Source organism: Ursus americanus, chromosome 9 (assembly GCF_024610735.1).
Source record: "Ursus americanus isolate L20-20 chromosome 9, mUrsAme1.1.p, whole genome shotgun sequence".
Lineage (NCBI taxonomy): Eukaryota > Metazoa > Chordata > Mammalia > Carnivora > Ursidae > Ursus > Ursus americanus.
In genome coordinates this window covers 55,661,316-55,683,850 of record NC_142135.1, presented here as the reverse complement: position 1 = coordinate 55,683,850, position 22,535 = coordinate 55,661,316, and the positions used below count along the sequence as shown (strand labels likewise).

General features: G+C 39.0%; 1 protein-coding gene across 6 annotated transcripts in view; it reads left to right on the top strand.

Moving 5' to 3' along the window:
- The first annotated feature begins 4,177 nt into the window (after window positions 1-4,177).
- The window catches only part of HNF4G (hepatocyte nuclear factor 4 gamma), a 123,404-nt gene continuing 105,046 nt past the window's right edge, over window positions 4,178-22,535 (top strand). For 3 of the 6 annotated variants that reach the window (XM_045810129.2, XM_045810128.2, XM_045810130.2), the window contains exon 1: window positions 4,365-4,450. The gene's annotated coding sequence lies outside the window, so the exon portion shown is untranslated. Of the gene's footprint in view, window positions 4,451-22,535 lie in introns of all 6 variants that reach the window. The other 3 variants (XM_087864796.1, XM_087864795.1, XM_087864794.1) reach the window with 3 other exon arrangements.

Here is a 22,535-nt window from a genome sequence, read left to right as displayed (position 1 = left end):
GGTGGGAGAAAGAGATGCAGCCTAGCAGTTTGCTTTTTTTGGCACAGGAACTGCACGTTGACACGGAGAATCATTTAGTGTTCGATTTTCATAGTGTCTCAGCCAGATCGGTAATATAAGAGGAGCAGTTTCAATTTAGACATTAAATCTGAAATCTTGCGTTTATTTATATTAACAGGTAAGTAGTCTGGAGGCATTCCTGTGGCCTTAACTTCAGCCTACCTCCCCCCCCCGGCTCCCCCCCCCCCCCCCCCGTGACTTGAGCATAAAATAAAGAGTAATTTTTACCTGGATCAGTGTGTGACCAAGCAGGGTGCCTGCCTAGTCCTGGAGGCCATGCCTTTTCCCAACTGTTTTTAAGCACCTGATTCCCTAAAAGGGCCAGACAATATTATGGACCTTGCTTTTGAGGATCTATACGGTGTTGGTAGTGGTGCTGAGGAAGGGATGCTAATCAGTCCCCGCTCCGTATTCAGTCTGCCTGTTCTACTGGTTTTGTTTGTTTTACCACGTTGAATTCCAGGCATTAAAGGTGGGTGTTCCGTGAAAAGTCCTGCAAATCAGATAACAGAGGAGGGTACCAAAGCCCTGAAATCGCAGTCACAATCCGCTACTGCTCCAAGCCCAAGGCGCAGACCTAGCTGGAGGCTAACTGTGCAGGGTCAGAGGAGATGAAATGACTGGGCATCCCCCTTCCCAGGGGCGGCAGCCTGCAGCTTTATACTCTGGCAATCTGTGTCCTTGCTTTGGACTGGGCTAGGGAGCAAAAAGACTGTTCTTTCCTTAAAAGGGACCAGGACAGCGAGGTAGTGAGCGGCGGTGGGAGAAAAAGCCCGCGGCCCTGCACCCGAGGCCTGGAAGGCTTCAGGCAGTTCCCGCCTCCATCCCCACCCCCAGCCTTGCTGGCATAGCCCTTCCCCCGCTCCCAGTCCTAGTGACCGGAATCCCGGCCTTCCCTTCTGATGCATAAAACATTCAGTGGCCTCCAGGGAGTTTTTGAAATTCTGGCTTAGGCTGCTTTACCCGTTGTTTCGCCCCTAGGGTCTAATACAACCACAACGGTTGAGTCGGGGGACGCGTTTAGCGCCGCTCCAGACCCTTAATTTCCCCTGAGTCCCAATGGCCACCTCCCGCCTTCGGTCCTTGACATTAGGAGGACCTTGGAGGGGATCTCTGGGCTTTGCCCAAATCCAAAAAGGACCGGCAGGTGGAGAACTGGATGAGTTTTTGATTTCTCCTTTTCTTTCTCTTTTTTCCTCCTGCGTGTAAACGCGCGTGAGGGTGATTGGTAATCCCCACTGATTACGCCCGCCCGTGCGGTGGCCGCTGCAGTGTGGGTGCGACGGCGATCGCGGAGGGTCTGGTGCTTGACCAGGTCAGAAGAGGTGGAGCGTCTCAGCAGGAGAAGGACAGTCCCGTTTGCGTCTTGTGATGGTTTTATGTACAGGGCCAGGGGTGTGGAGTTGCCCTCGGAAATGGGGTCCCTGAGTCCTTAAGTCTGGAGGACTTTTCCGCTCGAGGTTCCCCGCTCGTGCCAGCACCCTCCCCACCTCCTGCGAGCTCTGCCTATGGTCTCTGCTTTAATTAATAGTATCAGAACCGCACCTGGGAAAAAACGGACCTCTTATCAAGACGATCAGGTGCCGTTAGGAAGAAGGAAAAAAAAAGTGTAAAAAAGATGATCAAAGCAGAAAGGAAAAGAACAGGCTAAATGAGACATTTAACAGAAAAGTTAAATCAAGGGGTTTTGACTCTACATTTTCTGTTCAGTTTTATGTTTAAAGAGTAGATATGACAAATACATATGTATATAGTTTCCCCTTAAACACTAAATATTGAAACAGAACTTTCTATCTTAATGAGAACCTTTCCCTAAAAATTTATCCTTATCTCTTCTTTCTTGTTGTGTTCCCCCCCCCCCCACACACACCTCCCTGCTCAGTGCATCAAGGGACAACTCTCTGTAGAACACATTTTTCATTTTCAGCATCATAAACCCGTGCCATGAAGAATTGTAATAAATTAGTTTCAGAAAAAATATGTGACGCTCTAAAGCTTTGTCAGGTGGCATTGGTTGATCTAGTAAAAAAAACAAAACAAAACTGCCTGTCCAACTCCTCATACTTTCCTTTAGTTCCTAATGTCCCTTTTCTGTTTGTTTGTTTGTTTAGTCATCTGAAACCACCCCCTCCTTACCATGGGAGAAAGAGGTCCGGCGGTGTGACATAAACTCTTGGAGATTTTTCTAAATTACACAAATGCAGTGATTCCTCTAGATAATAACTAAGTCTTCACAGTGTATACTTCCTTGATTGCAATGTCATTTCTCTGATCGTTAGTCAAAATCCTTGTGGCGACAACATTCTCCAGCAAAGCTTCTTCATATTGTTTCAAAATAAGTTTGAACACAGAGCATGTTGATGACCATTTCCTGGTAGATCAGTGACTCAACCACGCATCGATGATGAATTGATCACCAAAACCGAGCCCATTGACACTGTAAATTGTTAACAGTGAAGTAAACTGAGACTCTTGGACTAAAATGTGGTTTCTCTGTTGGGAACAACACATGTCAGGTAGCATTAAAGCTTCCGTCAATAGGGATGGAAAATTTGTCTTCAGACTTTTAACGTTTTATGGGAATTATATTTATATTTTGCCGTATAATATGACAACCTTCACTGTCTAAGGATCTGGAAATAGTTTTAAGGAGAATGTCCACAGGTCATCTTTAAACAACACACCTATGAAAGATCTGTTGATAAGCATACCCCGTTAATTGTTACTCTTCCGCCTCAACTCTCTGGACGTTTTCTTGGAGCCCACGTGGACAGAGGCCGATTTTGTGACTCGGTTTGCAGACCGCGTGGGCAACAAGGACCCAAAGAATGTGTTTTGCTCAAGAAGGTCGATTTAAAGAAAATAGTATATGATTTCTCTCCTTTGTTCTGATTTCGAGAACGACCAATTACTTGTTTTTAAAAGTCTTTCGGCAAGAGATTGAGAAGGAGGAAACTGAGATAGTTTAGTAAGCCCGATCTAAAAAGAAAAAGAAAAAAATACCTAGCGCTTTGATCTCCCTGGCATTGTTATTACAGTCTTAAAATACCCGCCAACCCCTGGTCGGAAAAGAAAAACCTTACGGATTAAGTAACTATTTATCTCATGAGGATAATTACTTGTTTGACCTGAAGTCATTCATTCCCGAAACCACCAAGTTAAATTGTTGAGATGTTTTTAAAAGCCACAGCTTCTGGGCTATATTGCCTTGTTAACAAAAGCCTGATCCCGATGACCAGCGCGTCAGGAACCGGTCTGAGCATCGTTTCTTGAAGTTTAAAGCTTGAGAAGGCGCCTAGGGTATGGGAGGGAGAAAGAAAGCTTTCCATCAGATACATATGTAAAAAGATACTTAATGACTGAAGCCACAGGTGGCTGGGTTGGCAGGGGAAGGGAAACTAGTCTACCACTTCTTCTCATAACTCTCGGTGGTCACAAGCATCGGGGAAGAAGTTAACCCCAGCGGCCAAGGTGCAGTTTAATAAACGGTTGCGGCTTCCCCTAGTGGTGTGGCCGCAGCGCTGTCCCTAGGAACCGATTCAATTCCCTTTAATAATACTTCCGGCCCTTTTCAGGACCTCATTGGCTCGGAATTATTATCTGCATTCTGGGGTCAGGAGGCTTTTCTCCACCAAGGCTCGTCCGAACGTACTGCCTCAGGGTTGACACCGCCCTAGATTAGGCGTGACCGGGGGAGGAGGACGGTGCCCTCGTTGCGGGCCGCTCGCCGGGCACGCAACCTGGCGGGGCTCCTCTGGTGCGGGAGCCGGGAGAAGCCGGGCTCCAAATGGTCAAGCCTCAGAGGGCCTCGCCCTGATGGTGGGAATTTAGGCATGTGGCGTGTGGCAGTTACCGCCTGGCGGCCTCGAGGAGGCCCTGGAGAGCCACTACGGTCAACAGGAGGCCGGGGTTTGGGACTTGCTGGCCCGCCCGCCGGTCGCCCTGGGGCCTTGGGAACAGGGAAATGAGCGCGCTGAGGCGGTGGCGGCCTCGCTGCTTTCAGTTTTCATTGAGGCTGCTGGTTACTGTTTAACATCCCCACCCACGTTTCAGTTTGTTTAGTAAATCGATCGTTCTGTGAGAGTCAGGCCGCTGCCTTGTCGCCATTGAGCAAAACTAATATTCTTCAGCATATGGTCAAAAGTCTTTGCTAGAGATCCAGACAAACAAACAAACAAACAAACAACAAAATCCTTAAGCCTCCTCTCCCAGATCACCCCGCCCCACCCCCACCTCCCACCTCCGCGCTTTCAGCCAACTTCCCAAGCTCGGAAAAGTGCGGCACAGGACACCGCTGCTGGGGTGGGTGGGGGGAACCTGCTGCTGGGAGATGCGGCGGCCGCGGCGCAGCTGACTGCGACGCGGGAGCTCCGGGAGCGCCTCCGCGCAGGTAAGTTTCTCTGCCCGCGCCACGAGCCGGGGGCTGAGCCGGAGTCCACCGCTGCCGGCTGGCGTCGGGCAGGAGGAGTCCCGGTGCCCCTTGGGCTGCCGAGGGAGGGGCCCCCGCCCGGCCCCGAGGGGCTGAGCCTCAGGATTCCTAAGCCAGGCAGGGATGAAAGTAGATACCTCGAGGCCTCCCACAGCCTGCGGTGGAGCGAAGAAAGGGCTGCAGGAGAGGCAGTGGGGGGCATGCGCAGGCCGTTCACCCAGGAAAAGTAAAATAAAAGTTGGATTTGTTGGGGAGAGAAAACTTTGGTGCCGTCGGTGGGTCACGTGGTTGCTAGGTTTCTGGGGGCTTTGGTGGAGTTTGTTTTGTTTTGTTTGTGGCCTGGGCAAGGCCATGGCATATGGTTATCTACGGGCCGCGGAGGTTTGTGGGGAGGTGCTTGGTCCTGGAGCATCACCCCAACGCCTTGCTCCAGGCTCAGCTTCTGTCGGTTCTCCCATAGAGATATTCTGGGAGTGGGCATCTTCCGGTGACGCTGCCGGGAGATTATTTGAGAAGCAAACTATATATATATGTGTGTGTGTGTGTGTGTGTGTGTGTATACATATATATATATATATATATATATATATATATATATATATATATATATATATATATATATATTTACATAAATATATAAAATTCTATTTAAACCATTTTAGCTTCCTTTGGAAAGAGATATCCTTTGGAAGCTTGTTTGAACAATGCGCCAGTTAAGCAATAATCATTCCATGTCTAAGGGGAATAAGCCAGCACCTGATAACGATCTTTGAATTGAATATATGTGCTTCCTCCTGATGCGCCTGTTTCTGAGGCTTGCCCAAAATAGAGTCAAAGGACCCCTCTCCAACATGCAGTCTTCAGTAAACTTTGATTTGACACCAAGGGCTAGAGGGTACAGAATGCAGAAGCTCTAAACCTAAGGAGATGTCCTGAAAGCTAACCACCTCATTGACAGCAATATTTCCTGTTTTTGTTTTGTTCCTTTTCCCACTTTTCCATTCATTTTACGTGGATCTTCTCTCTCTCCACAGACATTTATTCATCATTAAAATATTCTTCCTCTCCTGCTATCACTACTTTTACATGATAATCCTGCTGTCCCCACCCTCTCGCCACACCCTCCTCTTTTCCTCTTCTGTAGACACATCATGAAACCACCTGATCTATTTATTGTGTGTTTGAAGTCAGTGGCCAAGTGGAGTTGGCTCCTCCCTGGTTCCATTTGTAGGAGGGAGTAGAGGAGAGAATGGTTAAGAGTGGTGGTGAGATACCCATTTTTCTCTTTTCCAAATGGAGTAAAGGGGCACCTGGCTGGCCAAGTCCGTAGAAGATGTGACTCTTGATCTTGGGGTTCATGAGTTTGAGCCCCATGTTGGGTGTGGAGATTACTTAAAAAAAATCTTAAAAACAAAAGCAGAGCAGATATCGAGAGCCATTGTTCTCTTCTTTCCATTTCTCCTAAGCTCCATTTATGGCCTACAAATATGGAATTTTTCTCAACATGCTTTATGAAGGTAGCACAACACTTTTATAACATAATGTCTATTAAGTTCTCATAAGCGTTTTATTCTGCAGCTGTGGTTCTATGTATATGAAACAGCGCAAATTAATTTTGGGGATTGCTAAGATTTCTTTTAATACCCACATGCAAATAATTTTGTTTTTGAGTGCCCCATTTCTTTGAAAATTTTGTCATTTCTGTGAATTCCGAAAGCAATAAAGCAACATGAATACTATAGTAAAATATAAAATGAACCCCCTTCCCTATTCCACTTCATATGTATAACCACCATTGATGGTTGGGTTTGTGTCCCTTCATGTGTGTAACCACAGGAATTTTTCTTTCATTATTTCAGAACATTGGATAATGGTTTGTATCATACCAGTGTTCTGAAATTTATTTTTCATTTAATATTTATCAAATATTTCTTTGTCAATATATGAAGGTTCTTTTTTTTTTTTTTTTTTTTTTTTATGTATCTACCCAAGGTAACGAGCCAGTATCCCCCAGAATATTCACTTGGTTATAGGGTGACTCACTGCTCCGGGGAGAGAAGCTGAGGGGGAAGTGAGGACTGAAACCTTGACCTTACAAATAGTGATATAGTGAATGTCTGTGTACATTATCTTTGCAACGAGATAGATTTATTCTGAGAAGAGAATTGCTGGCTCTAGGGGGATGTTCACTTTAAATTTGATAGATATTGCAAGGAACCTTCTTAAGTACCCACAGTGTACTTAATCCATGCTATTGCCAACACTGGATAATATTGATGTGTTTAAAGTGTTGCCAATCTGATTGAAAAAGTGATTTCTCGTTGTTGGAGTTTTATAATTTAGAAATTATATAAACCAGTCTTGGAACATCTGACTTAGAGAGCTTGAGAATTTTGTTTTAAAAAGTAGAGGGGCGCCTAGGTGGCTCACTTGGTTAAGCCTCGACTCTTGATTTCCGCTTAGGTCATGATCTCAGGGTTGTGAGATGAGTCCTATGTTGGCCTCTGCGCTGGGAGTGGAGCCTGCTTACAATTCTTTCTCCCACTCCCTCTGTCCCTCCCCCTGCTTGCATGCACTCTGTCTCTCGAATGAATGAATGAATGAATGAACAAATGAATGAATGAATGAATAAATAAATAAATAAATAAATAGAAAGGGAATTACATGTATTTCAAAGTACCATCTCAGGACCACCTGGGTGACCCAGTCAGTTAAGCGGCTGCCTTTGGCTCAGGTCATGATCCCAGTTTTGGGATCAAGTCCCACACTGGGCTCCTTGCTCTGTGTGGGGGGAGTCTGCTTCTCCCTCTGCCTGCTTTGTCTGCTCTGCCTGCTGCTCCCCCTGCTTGTGCTCTCTCTCTTTCTGACAAATAAATAAATAAAATCTTTTAAAAAAATACCATCTCATTTTGAGCTTCTAAAGGATGCTGTTGCATTAATTATTATCTGTTTACTAAATGGCTAGAGGTACTGGTACATGATAAGTGAGAATTTCTATGTTACAAACATGTGTATGCCTAGTAGTTGCTGTTTGATTTTTGGCTCTTGACTAGATGTTTGCCACCTTCATAAAAGAGGATTCACACTCCTGGGAATGAATGCACAATTTTAAATGAGGTACCATAGCTTTGGATCCTTAAGTTATAGATGCAAACAAAATAACTGGGTATACAATGATACCTTGTGTAGAATCACTTCCCTTCACCCTCCACATAGGAACTGTCACTTATTGCTAGTAATGGGCTCAAACACAGACACAAGGAATGCTTCAATTATGGCTTACTCTTATAGCTGGACAACCTATTTAGGAATATTAATTATATATATACATATATGTGTGTGTATATATATATGTATATATATATATATATATATATATATATATATATATATATATATAGCTGATACTGAATTCTTAATATATGCTATGAACTATTGTAAGCCATTTACATGCATTTTTTTCTTTTGGATTCTTTAAACAAATTTCTACAGTTCATATAATATTCTCCCCATTTTTAGATGGGAAAAATGAAGCATAGAGAAATTTAAAAACTCTGCTAAAGTTACACATCTACAGGTGGTAAAACTGGAGAGTGAAATCCAGGCACCACGGCTCTAGGCCATGAGTATAACCATGGCTGCTCTACGTGGTCATCAGGTGGCTCACTGCACAAGGGTGACCAATTGAGGGGGAGGTGATCCCCCACCCCCAGTCCAAGCTATGTTCCCTTGCTCTTGTCTGAATGTTCCCTGGGGAAGGCACTTTTTTTGGTCACAAAATGTCTGTAAGAGCTCACAGCACCCCTGCTTCTGATGTATCGGGAGCCGTATATATACACACATGTGCTTATGTAAGCAAGTGCCTTTGTAACTCAGTACTATCTTGTCTATTCATTATGGGTACACCTTCAAGAACAGATATGCCTTATTGCCTATACTTCCTAACTTATACTTAATACATATAATACATGATATTAGAATAATACATATATTTAATACATGATCTGTGCATGGGAAAATTAGCTCGTAGTTTCTGATGTGTTGCCATGAAAACCATTGGTTTTATCAAGATGGTTTTCTGAAAAATGCATAAGGATTTCATTTTTTTTCTTTTTTTGTGATTTTTCTTAACATTTTGAAAGACATGAAGGTCTTTGAGGATGACCAACTCACGGCATATAAGCCAAGAAAGAAGGCTTTATTGTCCCATAGAGACATGTATATCCCTGCCCAACCATTTACTAAAAGGGGAGCAGGGGTAAAGGACTTGGGCAAGTCCACCTTCCTCATTTTTGAAGTGTATGAAATTATAATACGTATCTCATAGAATTGGTATGCTGAATATATGTGGTAATACATGAAAACATTAGAACAATGATTTGGCGTACATTAAGTACCCAGTATGTATTCTGTGTTTCTCCTATTGTTTTGATAGAATGAGTTAATGCATCTAAAACACTACTTGATTTATAGTAAGTTGTTAATAAGTGTCACCTGTTTTTATTGACCCTCTCTCTAGAGAAATTATATTTACATACACACAAACAAATTACATATGTCTTCAAGAGTTTATGGAGCCCTAGAGACCTGGCTAAGCCCTCTAATGGGCTTCAGAGATACGATGATGAATTAGATAGACATAGCTCCTGACTTCATGGTGCCTTTTAGCTAAGCAGTGTACAAGGATTGCCCTGAGTATGTTCAATGGGTAGAACATAGGCTTTGGATCATTTGGGCACGAATCTCAGCCTTGCTCTCTGCCAGCTGTGTATCCCTGAGTAAGTTATTGTTTCTTGCCTGAGTTTAAAAACTTGTAAAATGAGAATAATAGTCATTACGCACAAAGTATATGTTCATTAATTCTTGTATTATTTATATCCAGCATTTTATTTGTTGAATGTTTGATACTTTCTCTATACTCTGTTTCAATATAGAAAAATCACATTTGTCTGTGATAGCAACAAGTCAGCATAAATATCTAGGTGCTGTGTCCCCATCTCATTTAAAGTATTGGCTAATGACATCATCTGAGCCCAGTAATTTAGTGTTTTTTTAATATTTTGAATCTTTGACTATTGTTCCTCTAGGTCACATACCGTGTTGTGTTTTGTTTGTGCTCTTAGCTTACTTAAGATTATGACATCTGTCCCACTATTTGTTTGGTTTTTTTGAGCTTTCTTGTTTCAGACATCACGGCTATAAGTTGCACATAAAGTTGATATATATTAATTTAGCAGGAATTAAGTTATATACACTTGAATACAAATATATGTATGTGCCTAGAATACAAATATATATATGTGCCTAGAATACAAATATAAAGTAGTGTCCCTGCCCTCAAACACAAATAATTTACTTAGAAGACAAATACATACAATGATTTATAATGTAAGGTGACAACTATTCTCTTAGTATAATACATAGAAATACCATGGAAAATGGAAACACAAAGGATACATTTGGCTTGAGTAGCCTAGAGAGGAGTTAGTGATTTTCTGATTAAAAGTTGTTGAATAGGGATCTTTCCTACATCCGAAAGGCATTTGGGGCAGAGGAAGTTACAATTTAAGTAGGTGGTATAGCAAGAGATGATGTGGAGAAGGAACACTGGGCCAGATTATGACTGGACGCCAAAGATTGAACTATGTCCTCTAGGCAATGGGGAGACACCAAAAGTCTACAAATAGGTTGGATTATGAAAGTTCTTTTTTTCCCTCAATAGCATTTGAGTCAGATTGTTAGGAGGGGAGATAGGGAGAATATTGTTTCCCTATTTTGGGCAAATTTTCAGCAAAATAGTTAGTACTTCTAACCCAAATTTTCTAACAACCAACTGTTCTCCTTTCCTAATCTTACCAGCCTTCTGTCAGTTTCCCAGAGAGCAGGTAGACAGATGTAGAGAAGATTGATTAGATCATTTTTGTTTGTTTGTTTGTTTTTGTTTTTTTCTCCCCTCCATTTAAAACAATATGTTAACTTCTTAATGTCCTTAGCATGAAGTGCCGGGGAATTGGTCCGTGATTTCCCTTTAAAGCTTCATCTCTCTTTTCTTGAGATCCCTTACTTTAGTCTTCAGCTGGAGTAAATCCCGTAGTTCCTCAAATGCACCCTGCTGTGTGCCTTCAAAGTATTGTTTCTATTCCTCTGGACACACTTAGCCACCATCACCATCATTTTCCCCTCCATCACTCTAGCCAACTTCACTTATCTTGCAGGTCTTTGCTCAAAAACAAAACAAAACAAAACAAACAAAAAAAAAAGCACCTTTGAAATCTTTCCTGACTCCTGATCCAATATATCAATTCCTTGTGTCTTGTTCCTTCCCTGACATGACAGTTACCAATTTCATCACACATTGTGGTTGGATGTTTGATGATCATTCTCCCAGGCTGATTCTTGGGCCTTTGAGAGTAGGAACTGCGTTGTTCTTGCCCACTTCTTTCGTTGGGCATTTAGCTGAAGCTTAATGAAAATGTGTTCACTGAATGAAACAACTATAATAGAGAAGGAAGGTGAAATACCAACAATGGGAATAAAATGCTTGTTAAAAACCTAATTTTCAAGCACTATATTCTCTATTGGGGGTTAAGCAATGACTGGAAATGATTCTCTCCTAAGGTTTTCATGTGTGGTTGGGGATATGAATAAAAAAACTATTACTGTAGTAAGTGCTAACGTTGAGTACTGGAGGAGTATAGAAACCTACAAGAAGGCCTGTTAACTTTTCCTGGAGTAGATTATACAAGAGATGACATATGAATTCTTTATTTTTAAATCAAGAGGGATGTAATTTATTGATATTGAGATATAATTACATTGAGATAATTCTATCGAGATAGAATTTACATTGCATAATATCCATCCTTTTTAAGCACACATTTTAGTGAGTTTTGACAGATGTACACAGTCGTACAACCAGGACCACGAGGAAGACGTAGAGCATTTCTGTACCCACTTTCCCCCGAATTCCCTTATGCTCTTTAGCAGGCAGCCCCTTCCACCTCTCCACAGCAACCACTGATGTGATTTCTGTGTCCAGTGTTGCCTATTCCAGAATAATATATAAATAGAATAGTGTGCCCTTTTGTGTCCTCCTTTTTCTCAGTTAGCATAATAATTTTGAGATTCCGTTGTCTTGCTGTATGTATCAGTAGCTTATTTGTTTTTAAAAAAACAGATATATGAGGTACAATCGACATACAATAAACTGCACGTATTTAAAGTGCACGATTTAAAAAGTTTTGACCTATGTTTATACAGTGAAACAATCACCATAAAGGCAGTGAATATAGACAACACCGCTAAAGGTTTCTTCGGGCTCCTTCGTAAACCCTGCCTCCTGCTCCTTCCTCAGATAACCACTGATGTACTTTCTGCACCTGCAAATTAGTTTGTATTTTCTAGAATTTTATATTTATGCATTCACACAATATTCTTTTGTGTCTGGCTTTTCTCAGCATAATTATTTTACGATTCATTCATTTTGTTGCATTTATCAACGCTTCTTTGCTTGCTTTCTTGTTGAATAGCATGGCATTATATGAATATGCTACATTTTGTTTATTCATTGACCTGTTGATGAACATTTGGATTGTGTCATTTTTGTTTCAGTTTTGGCTTTTGCAAATAACAGGACTGTGAACATTCTTGTACAAAGTCTTTGGACATATTCTTTCATTTGTTTGGTATACAGCTGACCTTTGAACAAAATGGGTTTGAACTGCGCAGACCCATTTTTTTTGTGGATTTTTTTGATAAATACAGTACAGTACTATGAATATAGTTTCTCCTCCTAATGCTTTTCTTAATAATGCTTTCTTCTCTCTAGCTTCGTTTATTGTAAGAATACAGTATACAATACGTATAACATACAAACTGTGTGTCCCTTGACGGTTTATGCTATCTGTAAGACTTCCAGTCAACAGTAGGCTGTTAGTAGTTAAGGTTTAGGGAAGTCAAAAGTCAGATGTGGATTTTCAGCTGCATGTGTGTGTGGTGGGGTCAGTGTCCCTAACCCATGTTGTTCAAAGGTCAACTGTAATTACTGAGAAGTATAATGCCTGGATTCTATGGAAGAAACTGTCAAACTGGTTTCCTGATTGTACCACTTTGTGTTCCTACTAGTAGTTCTAGTTTCTTTACATTCTTACCAACACTTGGTATGCCCTGTCTTTTAATTTTAGACATTCTGAAAGGTATGTGATGAGATCTCACTGTGGTTTTAATTTGCATTTCCCTAATGACTAATGAATCTGAGCATCTTTTCATGAGCTTATGTATAGACATGCATTTTCTTTGGTGAAGTTTTGTTCAAAACCTATGCATCTCCACCCACCTTTTAAAAATTGAGTTGTTTTCTTATTATCGAGCTGTAAGAGTTCTATATATACTCTAGCGCCAAGTCCTTTATCAGAAGTTTATTCTCCCCCGTATGAATTTATTTTTGTACAAGGGCTAGGATTTGACCAAAAGAAGAAGACAGTAAATGATATTTCAGTCATAAAAAAGAATAGCATGTGCAAATGAAAAAAATAAAGTTAGTTTCATGGCTTTATGAGGCCCCGATGTGTGGTAAAATAGGAAAAGGTGGTAGAAAGTGAGTTTATAAAAATAAGAAGAGGGCCTGAAGATAGAGACTTTTTTAATGTCATGTTATGGAATTTAACATTAATAAATATCAGTATAATAACGATGATACTAATAATTGAGCTTTACGGTTTATAGAATTCTTTTATATGCATGATTTATAGTGCATGCATGATTTGAGTCCTTTGACAACCATGGGAAGACAAAGACTTGGAGGCATGTGCGGTCAGTATTAAATACAGGTTTTTGGATTTTGAGCCAATGTCTTTTTAGCTAGTGTGCGTTTGTGTGTATGTGTGTGTAAGTTTAAAGTGTGATGCAAGAGTGGTAGTTGAGTTGGTCTGCAAGGCTCAGGAGTATACTCTCCCAACAAGGCAGGGGATAGTGTCCTGCCGAGTTCTTGGAGATGGTATAGTAGACCCTGGTAAAGGTTGAGGGGTATTGTTATACTTTGAAAATGACAATTAACTGTTAATGTGGAACATTTCACAAAAATTCCAGAATCTCAGAGGATTTTCTAGACTCTGTGAATTTTCTTAGTTGTGCTTTATTTGTAAATTGATTCTAGATGAATAAATTATGTGTATTTGTTAGTTAATTTGCTAAGGAAACATATAGGATGACCCAGTTTTTTATTTTTTATTTAATTTAATTTATTTTAGTTTCTCTTGGGAAAGTCAGAGATAACAGGAAGTTTTTAAACATTATCCTTTGTTCAGTATATTCTGTTTCTGTTGTCCTGTCCAGGGCCCTGACTTGTTTCCCCCTACCAGTGACATGCACCACTTGTCAACTTCAGACACATGAAAAAAATTACATTCTGAACAAGCTCACAATTTAGGACTTTCTTTCTTCTTTTCTCTTTCTCTTTCTTTTCTCTCTTGGAAGTTTTGACATTTCCTCATTTGCTCCTTTTTTGCAAATTTCATCCATCTTTAATTTCTGTGGCTTCTTTTCATGGTAAAGAAATAAGGGGATGGTAATCCAGAGTAACTGAAATGCTCATACTCTCAAGTGAGGGATTTATTCATATTCAAAATACTCTATTACCAAGTAAGTAAAAACAAACTAATAATTATGTTTAATGTGTCCATACACATTGCTGTATGTTGTCTGTATATCTTCTGTGTAATCATTTCAAAATCACTTTAAGAGCTGCTCAAGTACTGTGAAATAAGTCTATGCATATTTAGCATGGGACTGATGTTTTCTCACCAATTAACCTGGAATGCCAGGGGGTCTTTTAAAGCATATTTGCAAAATCCTGCTCATCAAAAGTATACAATTTAGATAGCTTGGGGCAATGGAAAGAAGATGCCGGCTTTGGAGTCAAACAGACTTGATTCAAACCTGTAGGGCTATGAGCATGTTAGCCAACTGATCAGAGCCCCGCCTTGCTCATGGGCACAGTGTGTTGGTAAGTGTTAAATGAGGGGCGCCTGGCTGGCTCATTTGGTAGAGCATTCAACTCTTGATCTCAGGGTCATGAATTCAAGCCCCGTGTTGGGCATAGAGCCTACTTAAAAAAAAAAAAAATTAAACGAGACGGCATTTAAAGTGTTCAGTATACAATCAGACACAAGGCAAATGTTGAGATCACTTGCTCGTTGCATCCTCTCTATATCAAGTTAATATTTCTATATATTTATCCCTATTTCTGTAGGTTTCATATGCATATATATAGATATAAACACATACGCATAACTTATTACCATCATTAACTATTATGACTAGTTACCGTTTATTAAACACTTTGTGTGCTGGGCTCTCAGTGCTTCACATAAATCACTTAGTCTTTACACTAACACCATAAGGTATAAACTATTATGATATCCATTGTGCAGATGAGGAAACTGAGGCAGAGAGGTAAAGACCTAGCTGAGACTGCACAGCCTGTTAAATGTAAGCGTCAGGGGTGAATTGAGGCCGTTTGCCTCCAGAGCTTCGTTTCCTCTTCTCATAGAGACGTTGTGCAATTAATTTCCTCTCAGTTTTCACAGTATCTTTTAAGGCTAAAAATAAAATAAGGTAATTTTATTTCCTCATGTTTTGTGTCCCATCATTATTTATATGAAGCATGTAAATGATTTCACTGGACTCATTTGCGCATTTATCAGGTTAAAGTAACTTACCTGCTCCTTCCTGTGTAAACAAACACCGTGGTGGGCTGACGCCTGAGACAGGTTAGAATAGATCCTGAGACACTGAACTGGAGCTTTTAATTGAAGGTAATTTATTAAAATCAAGGATAACAATTATAACAGGCAGGTGTTTGATGATGTAAAACCTGATGCTTAAGGAGTGGACTTTCAGAATTTTAACTACTTTTGCACAATGAATTGAAACATTTTGAATATTAACTTAATTGTAACTGTGTGTACATTATTATCTTCTCTTCAGGAGTCATGGTTAAGTATTAGTTGAAAAGTCTCTTAAATTGTGATTATTTGATAATGAAACTTCTTAGGAAAGAAGACTTACAATTTATAAGGCCTAGAGTGTTTAAAAGATGATTTTCCTTTCTTAGTTTAGTTGATCAACTTCTTTCTGGACAAAGAATCCTGCTACCTGAAATTATGGATACGTTAAATAGGAAATGTAAGGATATTTATACCTAGCATATATAGTATATACGGGACCACTTGCAGTTACCACATGGCTTATGAATTTAATGGTCATATTTTTCTTCTATTTATGCATTGATTCACAGAAAGTTGAAACTTATACAACTTGCCGAGTAATTGTTATCTAAGTAGAATTTTTGATATATGTCCTCAAACGGCATTAAACACTTAAATTATAAAGGAGAACAAACAATATGCATGTGTAACACGTAGTTCCTTTATTTAAGCCTAAAACAAATTTGAATAACGTTGTCATTTTCTACCTATATAAAGCGCATTGTTTTTCTTATAAGTGAGTCCAAAACCTGACATGTCATTTTGTGAAACTGAATTGATAACTTGTATATTTGAAACAAGTAGCTATGATAAAAATGTATCCTTCACTAAAAAGGGTTATAATTCAATTAGGCAAGGGTTTTTGAGTGAATATTATGTGCAAAACATGTAGTGGCTTAAATGGTATAAGGAATAAATAGAATCCCTAGATTTTAGGAACAAGCAAAATAGTTGGAGAAATAAATACAAAAGTAATTGTCGTTTAAGCTGGTTTATGGTAAATGTTGTATAGACAAATCACTTATTCTTGGATACTGATATATATATATATATATATATATATATATATATATATATATATATATCCTTTTTTTTTGATATAGTGTATTCCAGATGTAGGGAAAGTATGCAGAACTTATCTCAAAAAAAATTTTTTTTCTACCTGAAGAAAATTAATAAATAATATATTTTTTAAGGTAGGCATGTTAGTATGCTAGGGCTGCCTTCACAAAAATACTGGGTGTTGTTATAACAACAGAAGTAGATTTTCTCACAGTTGTGGGGCCTAGATGTCCAAGATCAAGATGTCGGCAGGTTTAGTTTCTTCTGAGACCTCTCTCCTTGGCTTAGAGATGGCCACCTCTCCTTGTGTCTTGGTCTTCCCTTCATGAGTGTCTGTATCCTAGTCCTCTTCTAACGACACTAGTTTTATGTTAAGGCCCATCCATATAACCTCATTTTACCTTGATTACTATTTAAAGACCCTATCTCTAAGTACAGTCATATTTTGAGGTATTGGGGGTTAGGATTGAGGGTTAGGGTAGGGGGAGGGCACAATTCATCACAGAACAGCAGGGTAACCATAAAGTCAGTTAGTGTTACTACAGTCTTATAAGTTCAGATCTTTCTTGTGGTTCATGCAGGTATTTATTTTAGACTATAAATTAAATCAACTCAGTCCAAAACCAAAAACATTCATGTTGACATCTAGAAAGCCTTCTTCTCTCTTAATACTCACTCCCCATCCACACTGTCATTATTACCTTCATGCATCTTATCTTTTGGCCAATCTGTCCGGTTAGGACAAATGGCAAAAATTGATGTGGCTTGAGGATACAATCTGGAATCATTGAATAATACATAGAAAGATGAATCTTCTATGAATAATCTATATTATGAATAATAAGTGTCATTTTTAAAAATTATTTCTATATGCCACATATGTACATACTACTATTTCCCATCTTGGCCTTTGAGTCACTGGTGCAGCGTTTTGATAGTAGTAGTAGAGGAAAATTCAGTGGGTGTGTATATTTGTGTCACTGAGACTATGAGAAGTTAAAGAGCAATGCCAAATTAAGCTGCACTCCAAAATATGGCAGGTACTGTGTTTGCATCTTGGAGAAACATTTTAACTTTGTACATTTTTTTCAGATCTCACTCTCTACTGTGTCCAAGATCTCATATAAGGCATTCATGGCTCACTAGGATTTAGAAGCTCTGAGATTAAGAAGCGTTGGTTGTACAAAGGAATATATGCAATAATTCAGGGACTGCTAAACTGTGTATTTCTTGAGTTAATGGGAAAGAGACATATAGCAAAGCATCATTGATGCTGGTAGCGAGAATGCCCAAATGCCAGGCCAGCTCTGAGGGACGCTGTCCATGGCTGCATCCTCTCTCCCCTGGTTGAGAGAGAGAAACACACAAGTCCTTTAAGGTACAAAGGGCAGTTTCTGTATTTGAAGTTACGCATTAAACAGATTGTTTCAGAGTTTCTCAGGTAGAATCCTGACAACGCAGCTTGCGATAAAAGCGCCAGGATTCATTCTCACAAACACTTTTGTTTTACTAAGGATATAATTGCAAATCACAGGCCTTTGGAGCAGTGTGCTCACTCCAGTGGGTCTGTTTTAAAATTGCGGAAGATTGGTTGCATTATGTCTTTAGCCATCTTGCAATAAATATCTTAGGAACAGTAGTTCATTGATTTACAGAAAATTACCAGTCTCGGTATGGGGTGGTATATATATAAAGCATTTAAGCCAGAGGGAATTAGACAGTAGACGGAGCTACTGAGTGACCCTTGACAAGTTATTTAGCTTGTTTGTGCTTTAGTTTGCCCGTCTCTGATCTAGTGCAATGCTACCTACTTTCATAGGGCTCCCGAAAAACTTAAATTGGACAACACCAGTAGAAGAAACCACCCAGCATCATTTTCTAGTACTCGGTAGTACTTAATAAATGGAAATACCCTTTCTTTTCATCTCCATGATTTTTAATTTCCTCTTACAATCCTGGAAGTAGATACTTTAAAAAAAAAAGGCTCAATTTTTTGCTTAAACCATAAGCCAGGAGTTATTCTTCATTTCTGACTTTTCCTTACACACCCGATCTAATTTGTCAGTGAATTAGAGATCTGCCAATATTACTTACAAATGAGCCTTGCAATTTCCACACTCCCTCCCCTCTCCGCTGCTGTGTCATCCAAGCCACAGTAATTGCATATCTGGACAACTCCAGCTGTCCATTAACTGTTCTTTCAGTTTCCATAGTGTTCCCTTCAACGGTGATCTTAAAACATAAATAAGAACGTATCATCCCCTGTCTAAATCCATCCAGTTGGTTGCCCATTGTGCCAGGAATAAAGGCCAGACCCTTTGTTGTGGCCTCTGAGGCATTTGATGTTCTGGCCTCCCCTGGTCACTGTCTTGCCTCTGGTCACATCCTCGTTTTCTCAGTTCTCAAAAAAAGCCAAGTTATTTTTCACAACTTTGCCCTTTTCATTCAAAACTCCTTCCAAACTCACCCCCACCTCCCACACAAACACATGACCTGAATGTCTTCATCCTTTCCTTCTCAGTTTAAATGTCACCTCCACAGAGAGGGTTCTAGGAGTTTCCTCTGATTTGTGCGTTCTTCTGTAGTTATTGTTGTTTGGAGATAATCACATCAGCCCAGCTGGCTGGGAGGTCTCAGCAGCAGAAACTTGAGTGGACATTGTAAAAAGGGATAAAACAAAAGGCCAGGAGAGCAAGAGAAGACAGGAAATACTAAATCTTTAATAAAGTAAAAAAGGCCTGACACATTCTTTAATCTACTTGAAAACTTCTTTAATAACTTGAAAACCTGTATTTCATGATATAATTTTTTTTGTTTAGATTAAGATATGATTATTACTAACTGCTGGTTTAGGACTCTACAGTGGAGCTGTGCAAATAGAAATACCGTGCAACCGCATGTGTATGGCTTTACATTTTTACATAGCCACATGGCAAGAAGGTTGAAACAAGGTAAAGTAATTGTCATTATCTATTTTATTTAACCCAATATGTCAAAAATGTAATCATTTCCATGTGAATCAAGATAAACATAACAATTATTAATGATATAGTTTACATTGTTTTTCTTAGTAAGCCTTCAAAATCTAGTACATTTTTATGCTTACTGCACATCTCGATTCCCCTTAGTCACAGTTCAAGTGCTCAGTAGCCACATGTGGCCAGTGGCTATCGTGTTGTTCAGTGGGGATCCAATGGCGATTCACATGAGATTCAGTATACCACTGTTTCATCGTCTGGGACCATTTGTGATTTAATTTTGGGGCAATCTGACTTTGAATTGGTTTTTCAGATGAGGTACGTCAGATTTCTGTTCTCAAACACTTTTTAATCAATTTGTGGAAAAATATTTTCTCACATTTATGAAAATGAAAAACCTATCATTTCTCTCTTCATTATGTTTGAAGATAAAGAGAGTTAACAAGGGTTTGCTTACACCAGAGAGTTAATTGTTCTGCTAGACTTCCCACTACTTGTAAGATTTGGTTGTGAGGCAGTTTATACGACGTGGCATTTGCAAGTGATTCTGAGGTTGAGTGGGCGTCGGAATCACCTGAGAGCTCATAGTCCTGCAGCTTATTGGGCCCACCACCAGAGATTTTGATTCTGGGCTAGAGCTGAGAATCTGCATTTCCAGTATGCCTCCAGGTGCTGCTGCTGCAGCTGATGGGAGCTGTTACTGGCCCGATTGTCTGTCTGCCCTGAGGCATCGTGCTTGTCAGGATTGTCCCCAGCAGCACCTTTCATTTCTTCCTGTGCTTGGCAATGGAGTCCTTGGATACCACTACTTTAGTAGTATTTGTTCATTTGTTCGTTGGGGGGTGGCGATGATACATGGAGGACATTACCTCTCCATTCATTATGGTGCTTTATTTCATTTGGAGAATAGAGGAGCAAAAGACCATAGAAGGGGAGGAAAGAGAAAGAGAGAACCATATAACAAATTTCAGAACAGAAAATTGTTGAAGAAATGCCACCGAGATTCGGGAGGGGAGCAACACAAGCTCCCTGGTGACTGTGTCTCGTGTTTTATCACTTTTGCTTTGAGGGGTGGGGAACAGAGTCTATATTCTAGGTCCAGATGATAGACTTTCACTGAAGCAATAATAGCTCTGTTGAATACTCAACCACAAGTCTAATTAATGTGTCCCCTGCTGTAATTTATCTGTTTTTCTAGCCATTTAATACCCATTACATTCCAAATCTTAAAATTAGCTTTGAGGCTCACGTGGAAACAAGTACCATTGTGTATATGAAAAGAGTAATGTTTATGTACTTACTATATCACGTTCAATTTCTACAAAGTTGTGATTGTGTGATTCAGGCCTCTGCGAATACTAGATAAAATTGATATTAAATTTCTGAGTAATGAGAAAAATCATTACCAAACTAAATACAGCTTTGTTAAAGCTGAGTTTGGAAAATTTTTAAAGGCTAAATTTAGAAAAAAGTCAAGTGAAAATAACCTTTATCTCTTCTGCCAGCTTTAATTTTCCTCTTGCATTATCTAGTATTTATTGAGTACTTATTATTGGCAGGCATTGTTCTAAATGCTTTACCTGCTTTAACTCATTTAGTTATGAGGATAACAACCAAATGATTCTATTCTTCTTCTTCTTATTTTTAGAGGGACATTATATAGCTAGTTTATTCTGAAATACTTACCTGCTCGAACTCTTATCTGATATTCAGCTACCTTAGTTTGTTCTTCTAAGGCAGGATTCTCTTTTCCTTGATTTTCTGTTCTACAAATCTACACCCCACCACACATCCATTTGAATTTTTTGCCTAGAATTTTTTCCCTTTTGCATAATTTAGTACTTTTGCTTTCCTCTATGTCTTCTCTATGCCATTTACTTTATCTGAAGGATAATCCCTTTTCTTCCCCTTAGTAACATTTTACATTAATTAGTTCTTAAAATATTGAATATATTTATACATGTTCTTACTGTTATTAGAGCAGAATTAAAACAACTTAAAAGAATTTTTTAAAATGAAAATTGAATCTCATTATTCAGCACACACACATTTCTTTTTTGTACATTTCTACCTAATCTTTTATATAAGTGTGTTTATAGGCATGCATATGTTTTATATTTATTTGCTATGAATAATTTGTATTTGGATTTCTCACTGATTATTTTTTTTCTTATTAGAGAAATTTTTAGAATTATTTTTGTAATATCACATAAAATTCCATTAAATTGAAATAATACATCCACCTATTTTCCTGTTGTTGTATAGGTTGATTTTAATTTTTTTTCCTCTTCATAATTTTGTAATGAATGTTTGTACATGAACATAGTTTTTTAAAAAGTTTGATTTATTTCCCTGGTACTAATTTAGTAAGTCAGCAAGTCAGCCTTCTTTAGCTTTTGACACATATCGTTGTATTGCTTTTGCTTTTAACTGAAGATTTTTTATTGAGTTTTAACTAATCTTAAGCATACACTCAAAGTTTTACATATGTAAAATGTGACTCTTGACACCCAGAATATTTCTAGCTCCCTAAAAAAATACCATTATGCTCCTACTCACACATAGTTGGTAAATTTGCCTATTAACTGTGTTGCTGTATACATTAGTAACTCATTCTTTTTCATTGTTCTGCAGTATGCCATTGAATGAATAAACAACAATCAATTTACTAAGTCTACTGTCCATGGACATTTGAGTTGTTTCCAGTTTGGGGCTATTACAAATAAAGCTGTCTTGAACATATTTTGCATGTCTTTTGTTGGACCTGAGCCCTCATTTTGAATGGGTATATTCCCCAAAACAGAATTATTGGATCATAGAGGATACATATGTTTAGCTAATATTAATTTTTTTGGTTTAAAATCAATTTAAAATATCAGTACAAATATTTCTATATTGTATATTGGTAAGAATATTATACTCTTCATACAGAAGGGGAGAGAATAAATAGTTTAGGAAAGCAGTAACCAAGTTGTTTAGAAACTGTTTCGTTCATGGCAAAACTTAACAAGTTACATCTCCCTTAGATGATTCCCTTCCTTTCTGTACTAATGTATCACGAATGTATCATACATGGAACTATGTAAGTATTAGTCCACATAAATATATTCCTAAACTGTTTCACTTTTCTTACAACAATAAAAATAGTGATAACTATTTTTTAAATTGAGATGTAACTGGCATGCAACTATTATTACTGCTTTGGCTGTAGACACCTTTTACTTCTACTTTTCATGGAAT